Genomic DNA, 8,380 nt, shown 5'->3' on the forward strand with positions numbered 1-8,380 from the left:
TCTCTCTCTCTCTCTCTCTCTCTCTCTCTCTCTCTCTCTCTCTCTCAGTTTACTATTTTGTAGGAAAAATGAAGTAAATTACTAAATTAAACATTTTTAATTTACTTCTAGAAATTAATTAAAAATATATAATATAAAATAAAAGAATCCATACAACTATTGTTGCTATCCTCCTCTGAAAGAGATATTTAATTTATTAATTTATTTTATTTTTTCTTAAAATTATAAACTGACACTTAAGTAACAAAAGTCTCAATTCCAATTGCTTCTTCCCTTAAACAAAATCCTAGCTACACTCGTGTAACATTTATAAATATTTCCTAGTATTTGTAAAAAAATATTTATGATGTGTGCAAACTAAAATTACAAATGTGCTTTACAAAAATATTTATAAAAAATAAATCTTATAAATATTTATAAACATTTTGTAAATATTTTACAATTTAAATGTTATCTATCTGGGACTGATTTATGACACACGTCCGAATTTCCACAATTGAATTATTCACAATTTTGAATTAAAATAAAAATGAAAACTAATAATAGTTGTATTACTATCAATATAGAAGGTGAAATTATTGATCTCTCGAGAAGACTGTATCTCTTTATGTGAGAGTTGGCGAATATCTAAGATTAACGACTCTCAACGTTTAAACCGATCAAGTTCTGAATAGACTCAATCAATACTGGGTCCGAACAGATTAAACGCGATGGTACTTTCAATTTTGTGGTCTTTTGATACAAATGGTTGCATTTTGAAGGTATCGATAGCCAAGATCACTTTCTCTTGCGTGTACATGTACATGCGTGCGTACGTGCGTACGAATTTAATAGACGTCGATTTACGAGAAAGTACGGCAGTACGCAGCGGTAATTTCTCAAATAAATGTTTTTTTTCACTGCTGTAATAGCGCTGGTATACTATTACAATTCAATTCATATCTCAGTTTAAACTATGAGGGTCATTGCTCGAGAGAGTCCTTTTCACAAAGCTTTTCCTTTCATACGATTCTTTTGATAATCTAAAAAACCAACAGACATAATAGTTATTTGATATAAATAACGCAAAAATTAATTTCATGTTTATGTTATTATCATTTTGTAATATTTCTCTAATGATCTATTTTACAGGTGCAATCTACAAAGAAAAGTGTGCTGAAGAAAATTAGATCAGAAGTCACGAATAGCAGATTTGCTTCCTCAGAAGTAGGAATCGTGAGATACTCAAAATTTTTAAACCTATCTTCAGTGACCCAGACACACATATACAAAACTTTTATATTATTAATAATTTATTTACAAATTATTTACAATATTATTTAAACAATATTATTTACAAATTAAATTGTATTGCAAATTAATTTTTTATATTTTGAATATAACAATAAATAACATCTAATAAACGGAAAACTAGCTCCTCTTTAATTAAATTCGCTTTTATCTTTTATTTTCTAAACTTTCTACTCTATATTAAAAGTAATGCAAATATTTTTCAGAAGACCCAGATAATAACATTTATAAACAATTTATACTCATGACTCAATTACTCAAACACTTTCTTATCTCTTTAATTTTGTGAAATTTATATTTTAATATTATTTTTGACATATATTATAATTTTGAATATTTTTTTATGTCTGATATACAGGCACGTATGTCATTTTTTTTTAATTGAAAGATCTACAAATCGTAAACTATATAAATATGTAAAATTCAAAAAGTTAAATTAGAATATTTAAGAATGTAAAAAAAATGTAAAGATATACATAAAGATAAACAAAAGCAGAGGAAGATTTTTAAAAATTCAAGAATTAAGTTGAAAGATCTAACAATTAAATAACAGCATACAGAAACATAAGAATTTAAGAACTTGTTATTGTTAAACATTCAATACGACGGACAAAAATTCTTAATATCATTTATTATCATCTCTCGTTTTCTTGTCACTTAGCTCGAGAGCATCAAAGCAATTAGAAACTAGCTTTCTTAGGTGCATGTATGCCACATGCCGTGTTCGAGAATTATTATGGAAAGCACTTGAGTCCGTTGAGCACGTCATCGTCATGACCGAAATGGCTTTAACCGATCGTGAAACCGCCGTCCGAGTTTTGCACACATATAGAAAGTAACACGCTTTCCTCGCACTTGCTCTTTGCGAGATCAATTCTTTGCTCCTATTCAAACTTCACCAATAACCAATCACGTGGCCATCATAAGCGAATTTCGTCTTGAAATCGCTTTCAGATGATGATGTAGTTTTTTACAAACTTACAAGCGTACTTTCATAAAACATAAGTTAAATCTATAAATCCGTGTTTTTTTATTTTAGGAAATAATTAATTTAGATCTAATTATATTTATCACAACGTCAAATATTCACATTCGAACAAAAATAGATGGAAGAAAAATTATTAAAAGACACATTAAATGTTAAATACACACACACACAATTTATTTCATTTAATTTCGTATACATATAGTAAGTGTAAGTAAAGAAAGCTTTTAGAAATGATAGATTTATTACGTTCATGTAAATCTTGATAAATATTTAATAAAATGTAAATCTTGAATTGACAAATATTTAATGAAAAAATGTTAAGATATGTTCCAAATTTATTGTAACGTCAATTTAAAAAATCTTGATGAAAATATATTTCGAAGATGATAAAAATAAAATAAAAGCTGCACACATGATATATTATACAGATAAAATCATGTTTCTATGACTTCAATTGTCATAGAAACAATATAAATGAGGAACTAAGTTTTAAGCGTATCGAGAAAGGGTAATATCAGTTACATAAGAAATATAAGTCAAAGGTAAGTCACTATTTTCCACGTAATACGACGCCTTGCGTAACGTTATTTTTCTACAAACTTGGACTCGTGCGCTTCATCAGATTTAAGATTAATATCATATGATGAATAGGTCGTAAATCACATATTACGAAGATAAATTATCAAATCTAATTAGAGATTTGTAGATTTAACACAAACAGCTATACATTTTGATTTCTAAAACTATATAAATTACAAGGCACTTATTAATTAAGTTTAAAAAGTATCAATTATATTATAAGTATGTTTAACGAAATTCATTATATTAACGATATTCTCTCGTGACATTATCATTAATTAAGTTCAGATATCAAAAGAATTTTCTATGAATAATTACACACTGCGTAATGCGAATGTTATATGAACGATAATTAAATAATTAAATAATGAGCAAGTTTACCATTTAAACATAGTAAAGTAAGATGATACAATTTTAAAGCCTGTGCAGTGGTCCAATTTTGAACTAAATAAATTTAAATTAAGTTTTCAAAGATTAAATTTGATCTTCTGATCTCATTTGTGGAAGGTGCTAAAAGGTATCAAATAGAAAAAGCCGAAAAATTAAATTAAAATCTTACTTCGTTCAGAATTGTACTATATTCAAAATTATTTTAATTACATGCAGTTTCTATTGACAAACGGCCTTTTTTCCTCTTTTGATTAATTATTATATTTATAATACATTAATTTAATATTTCTGATTTTCTAAATTATTAATTAGCTTTAAAATGTAAGAAATTTAAAATGTATTATATTTATTAAAAAAAAAAATGTTATTAGCATTTAATAAAACTTCAATGTTTTGGTCAGAAAAATTCCTCTATTGGTATGCAAAAAATTCTAATATCTTTTAAAAATGATTTAGTTAATTGACGAAGTATTATAACATTAAGAGTCCTAGTTCGCGATTAATTAATAATCGTTGGTGTAATAGAATGTAAAAAAAAGGAATGTGTATGTATATATGGATATATCGTATTTAAAGAAAATCCTGTACCGGTTTTTTCCAGCTATGTTCACTAAGGTCTCGATTAAAATCCGAGCAAAGTGAAAGTGAGAGGAGCTGTGTGTAAAAATGGTATGTAATGCGTTCGACGAGGCACACGAGACATAATATTACATCAAAGTTCAGTTCACATCTCTATATAAACGACACAATGATCGAAAGGATGTCAAAGATTATGAAACACACACACACATACACACAACACACACAGTATAAATTTTTATACAATCTATCAAGTTCATGGTCATCGTTCATAGATGCAATTAATCTTCTTCTGATTGATAGACACTTTCTCTAAGCCTATTTTATTAGATATATGATTTGATTTTAATCTAATATTAACATATTTATATGAATATTAACTGTGATAATAAATTTAAGACTATAAGATTAATAATTAAGATAAATAATTAAGATTATAACATAGAGGAGCATTATATAACGATAGGAAGAAAGACAGGAAGTAGTGCAATAAGCAATTAAAATAAGAGTGCGCGTGAGAAAAGTAGGGATAGATGAGTGAAGTAAGAACAAAGTTTAGTAAACCCCAAGCCCCTCTTTTATAAATGCTGAAAGAATAAATTCTGTTTTATTTTATAAACATGTTTATAACAGAAAAAATGCGTAAATAAAATTTATTATTTAGATTTGCTCAAAAATGAGTCAGAACGTCTAATTTATGTCTTATGTAATTATATCTATGGAATCACATATTGTCTTTAAATTTTTGCGTATTATATATTCAGCTGACTTTCATTTGTTCTCTTCAAACGACACACACAATATATTTATAAAATATTTACAAAATATTTGAAAAGATTTATAAGATTAATTTTTTTTATATTTTATAAATATTTTTGTGATCTAATAGACTTCACAGATCATCATAAATATTTATTACAAATATTATGAAATATTGTAAATGTATTGTAAATGCTATGAAAATACTTAATGAGACATAATCCAAGTAAAAACTATTTTGACCAAGTCTACTATAGAAATGTTTATTTATATTTATCATAAATATTACATATAAATATTTAGTCTATATTTTAATAATATTTCGAATAAAACTTTATATATAAAATATGTATAAAATATTTATATATAACTTTTCAAAAAATAAATATTAATAAATATTTTGTGCTGTTTATTCCAATCACTTTGTGCATAAATAGAATTATTCAGAATCAAATACAGAATATATACAGAATTTCCGGTTTTATAATTTTAGTAACGGAATTTTATGTATTACAAATTACACGTATATATATGAATGTTACATTTACTACACGTTATATGTGTGTCGTAATTTCTTATGTATTCTTTATATTTTTGTAGTATTAAATATATAAAATATCATTGAATTCTTTTCGAATTTGATCACGTTTTAATGACTGAACGTTGATTCTATAGTTAATCGTTTTTGCTCGTTCGATCGGTTTCTCCAATTTCGTCATTAAGAAAATCTCGAAAACTTTCTCCGCGGAGCAGGAGATTATTACTATTGATATAATTTCCGGCGAGATGTATAATAATCTTTTTAACAAAGTCGCTGTTTTATTACATATTCACGTATTTAACTTGAACCAGAAGGGCGTTCTCCTCGCAGCAACTGACTTTCCGGCTGCCGCGTAAAGAAAGCAATATATTGCATAATGGAAAAAGAGATAGTTGTTCGGTTACTATCAAAGGCGGCTGTATATAGTGTAATACGCATAACTCGACCGGTTGGTTTAAGATTTAAGGAAATCTCAAATAGTCGCCGCCGGGCAACATTTTTCCATAATTTCCTCGTTAAATACGATACGCCAATCAGTTCGCTTCTCATCGCCATTAATCTTGCCCCTCTTTATCAAACTAATTGATTACATATTGCAATATTTTTTGGATTGATATTAACAAAACATATGGAGTGAAAAACTTGATAATTAATTCATTTTTAATAGTTTTAATCCAATTTTTAATAAAGAAATCATATAATAGTAATGAAAAATAAGATAGTTTCATTACCGGTTAAATAAAAAAAAATTAATCTTAAAGATCTGTGTTATTTAGTTTTCAAAACATTATAGTTTAATAATTATAAATTAATAAATATTAATATTATTTATTATCTTTTATATTTAAATTAAAAATGTAAATTTAAATATGTTACCATTTAAAATTATTTTCAGTTTTTTTTTATTTTAAGTTAAAACTGAATAGAAAGAGAGAAAAGAAATATAGAAAGAGAAGGGAGAGAGAGAAAGAGAGAGAGAGAAAGAGAGGGGGGAGAGAGAGAGAGAGAGAGAGAGAGAGAGAGAGAGAGAGAGAGAGAGAGAGAGAACATAAATTTAATAAAGTTAAAATTTATTTACACCAACAGAATAAAATTCATAAAAATTATGGCTATTGTATATTGAACATCAATTAACTTCATGAAAATACTATTTTAAGTAAAACGCAATTTTTTATCAACAGATAAACAACATATGTATGTGTCTAATTTATAATCTGCTGATATAATATACTGACATAATTCAATATATAATTTGCACATACTTCATATACAATTTACACAAGTTATGAAAAGCTTTTACTACAACGTTTTAATTGAGTTGATTCATGCATGTGGCATGTGCAAACGAGTAAAAAAAAATATAAAAATGAGTGAATTCAAACATACGCAATGGCGTGTTACAGAAGTACTTTCTCTGAGATAGCAACATTGTTTCAAGTCGAGGGGTTCATGTCGAGAGACCTCAGAAGTCCGCCAACTCCAAGAATTTTATAAAATTAACTCGGTCACGCACGGTGGAATAGGAATTATGACACGTGCCTAGCGAGAAACCAACGAGAACCGGTTGGGTGCAACGCGAAATCATTTGGTTGCAAGATAAGGAAGTCGAGCATTTAAATTGCACTTATCTCGATAGTACAGTCATTAACCTTATAGCATATCGATCGCATTCTTAGGCGTTAATCAAGTGTTAAATTTCATTATTCGGAATTGTACAAATTTGAAATTTTTCAAATGGAAAAAAATTCTATTACTCTTAGAAATTTAAATACAAAGTAAAAATTAGCGCGTTAGAAAAAAATGATATTTTAATATAGAGTAACATATTTTAACATTTTAAATATTAATAAGAAAATGTATATTAAAACAATTTTAGCTTTAAAAATAGAAACACAATAATATTATATAAAAATTTATATTTTAGAACATATTTTGCTTTTTTAAAATTAATTATCAAACAAGCATTATCTTAAATCTGGAATACATCGCGAGATATTTAAGACCTAATAATAATCGAAAGCAAAATGTGTGGCACCATAATTAATATTTAAATATTTATTTTATTTTTAAAATTTAAAAGATTTTTTTAATGAAAGAGAAAACAAGAGTTTAAATTTCCAATTAATTTTAATCTTTATGTTAAATCTTAATGTTAAAACTAAATTTATGCATATACAAGATGTTATTCAAATTATTCCAATAACTTCTGCTAAAAATTCTTTAAATATAATAAATGTAATAAAAACAAGTAATTATTATATTAATAAACTAGAAATAATTAAAAAATAATTATATGTAATACAATAAATTCAAATACGTCAATAAATATAAAAATAAGTAAATGTAAATTGACATAAAAAAAAATAATTTTTTTAGATTTTAATAAATTAATTATTTTTAAAAAATGCAACAAAGTTGAATTTAAATAAACATAAATCTGTATATAAATAATGTATTAAAAATTACTAAATTTTATTTTCATATCTTTATAATTTTAATTCATATTAACACAATTGTAATTTATATGTATAAATAATATTTAAAAAATCCGAATTTTTTCGAGTATTTTTACTAAAAACAAATAGCAATCAACAAATTACGATGATGTATGGCTAGAATCCTTTTAGTTCTTCAAAATGTATTTCGTTGAAGTTTCACTGATTTACAAAGCTCTCACTTACCTGTCACTGACAAAAATACTAGGACAGTTCAATTCAAGACGAATAAAATACTGCAAAAGATTAACAACACACGCGTGCTTTATCTTGGCCAGTCGACATGTCACTCTCTTATATAGCGTATTCCGCTGAAAGTTGCCTCCACCAGATGAAATGGATTCGGTCCTCTTCAAGGTAGTGGGAGACTCCTCGCGTCTGTATCATCGCGCTTTTTCTACAAGATGCACCTGTTCGGAAGTCCGTTGTCAAAGTTTTTATTAAAATAATAGAACTTTAGTAATTTTTTTGTTACTATCATTTGTCAATTAAAAGTATATTTGATTGCAATGCTAGTAAATTTTAATAACGATAAAGAATTATTGAAAAGAAATCTAACTTATATAAAATCAAGTAAATGCATTTTATAATATGGAAAGTAGAAAAAAATCAAATAAAAAAAATCAAACAATAAAAGCCTCTGCAATTAATAATAAAATAAAATAATCTAATTGATACAAATCATTCTGTTATAAGTCTTTCAACATTAAAGGCTCATTTTTAACTGCGAATGTTGCAGAGTTATACGTGTTATTGAAA

The 8,380-nt window shown here is 26.0% G+C and overlaps 1 protein-coding gene across 2 annotated transcripts in view; it reads right to left on the reverse strand.

Moving 5' to 3' along the window:
- The window catches only part of LOC108771822 (uncharacterized), a 10,580-nt gene extending 2,704 nt beyond the window's left edge, over positions 1 to 7,876 (reverse strand). For both annotated transcript variants that reach the window (XM_018537195.1, XM_018537205.1), the window contains exon 1: positions 7,808 to 7,876. The gene's annotated coding sequence lies outside the window, so the exon portion shown is untranslated. The remainder of the gene's footprint in view (positions 1 to 7,807) is intronic.
- Positions 7,877 to 8,380: the final 504 nt, after the last annotated feature.

Source organism: Cyphomyrmex costatus, unplaced genomic scaffold, assembly GCF_001594065.2.
Source record: "Cyphomyrmex costatus isolate MS0001 unplaced genomic scaffold, Ccosl1.0 scaffold100, whole genome shotgun sequence".
In the NCBI taxonomy this organism is placed as follows: domain Eukaryota; kingdom Metazoa; phylum Arthropoda; class Insecta; order Hymenoptera; family Formicidae; genus Cyphomyrmex; species Cyphomyrmex costatus.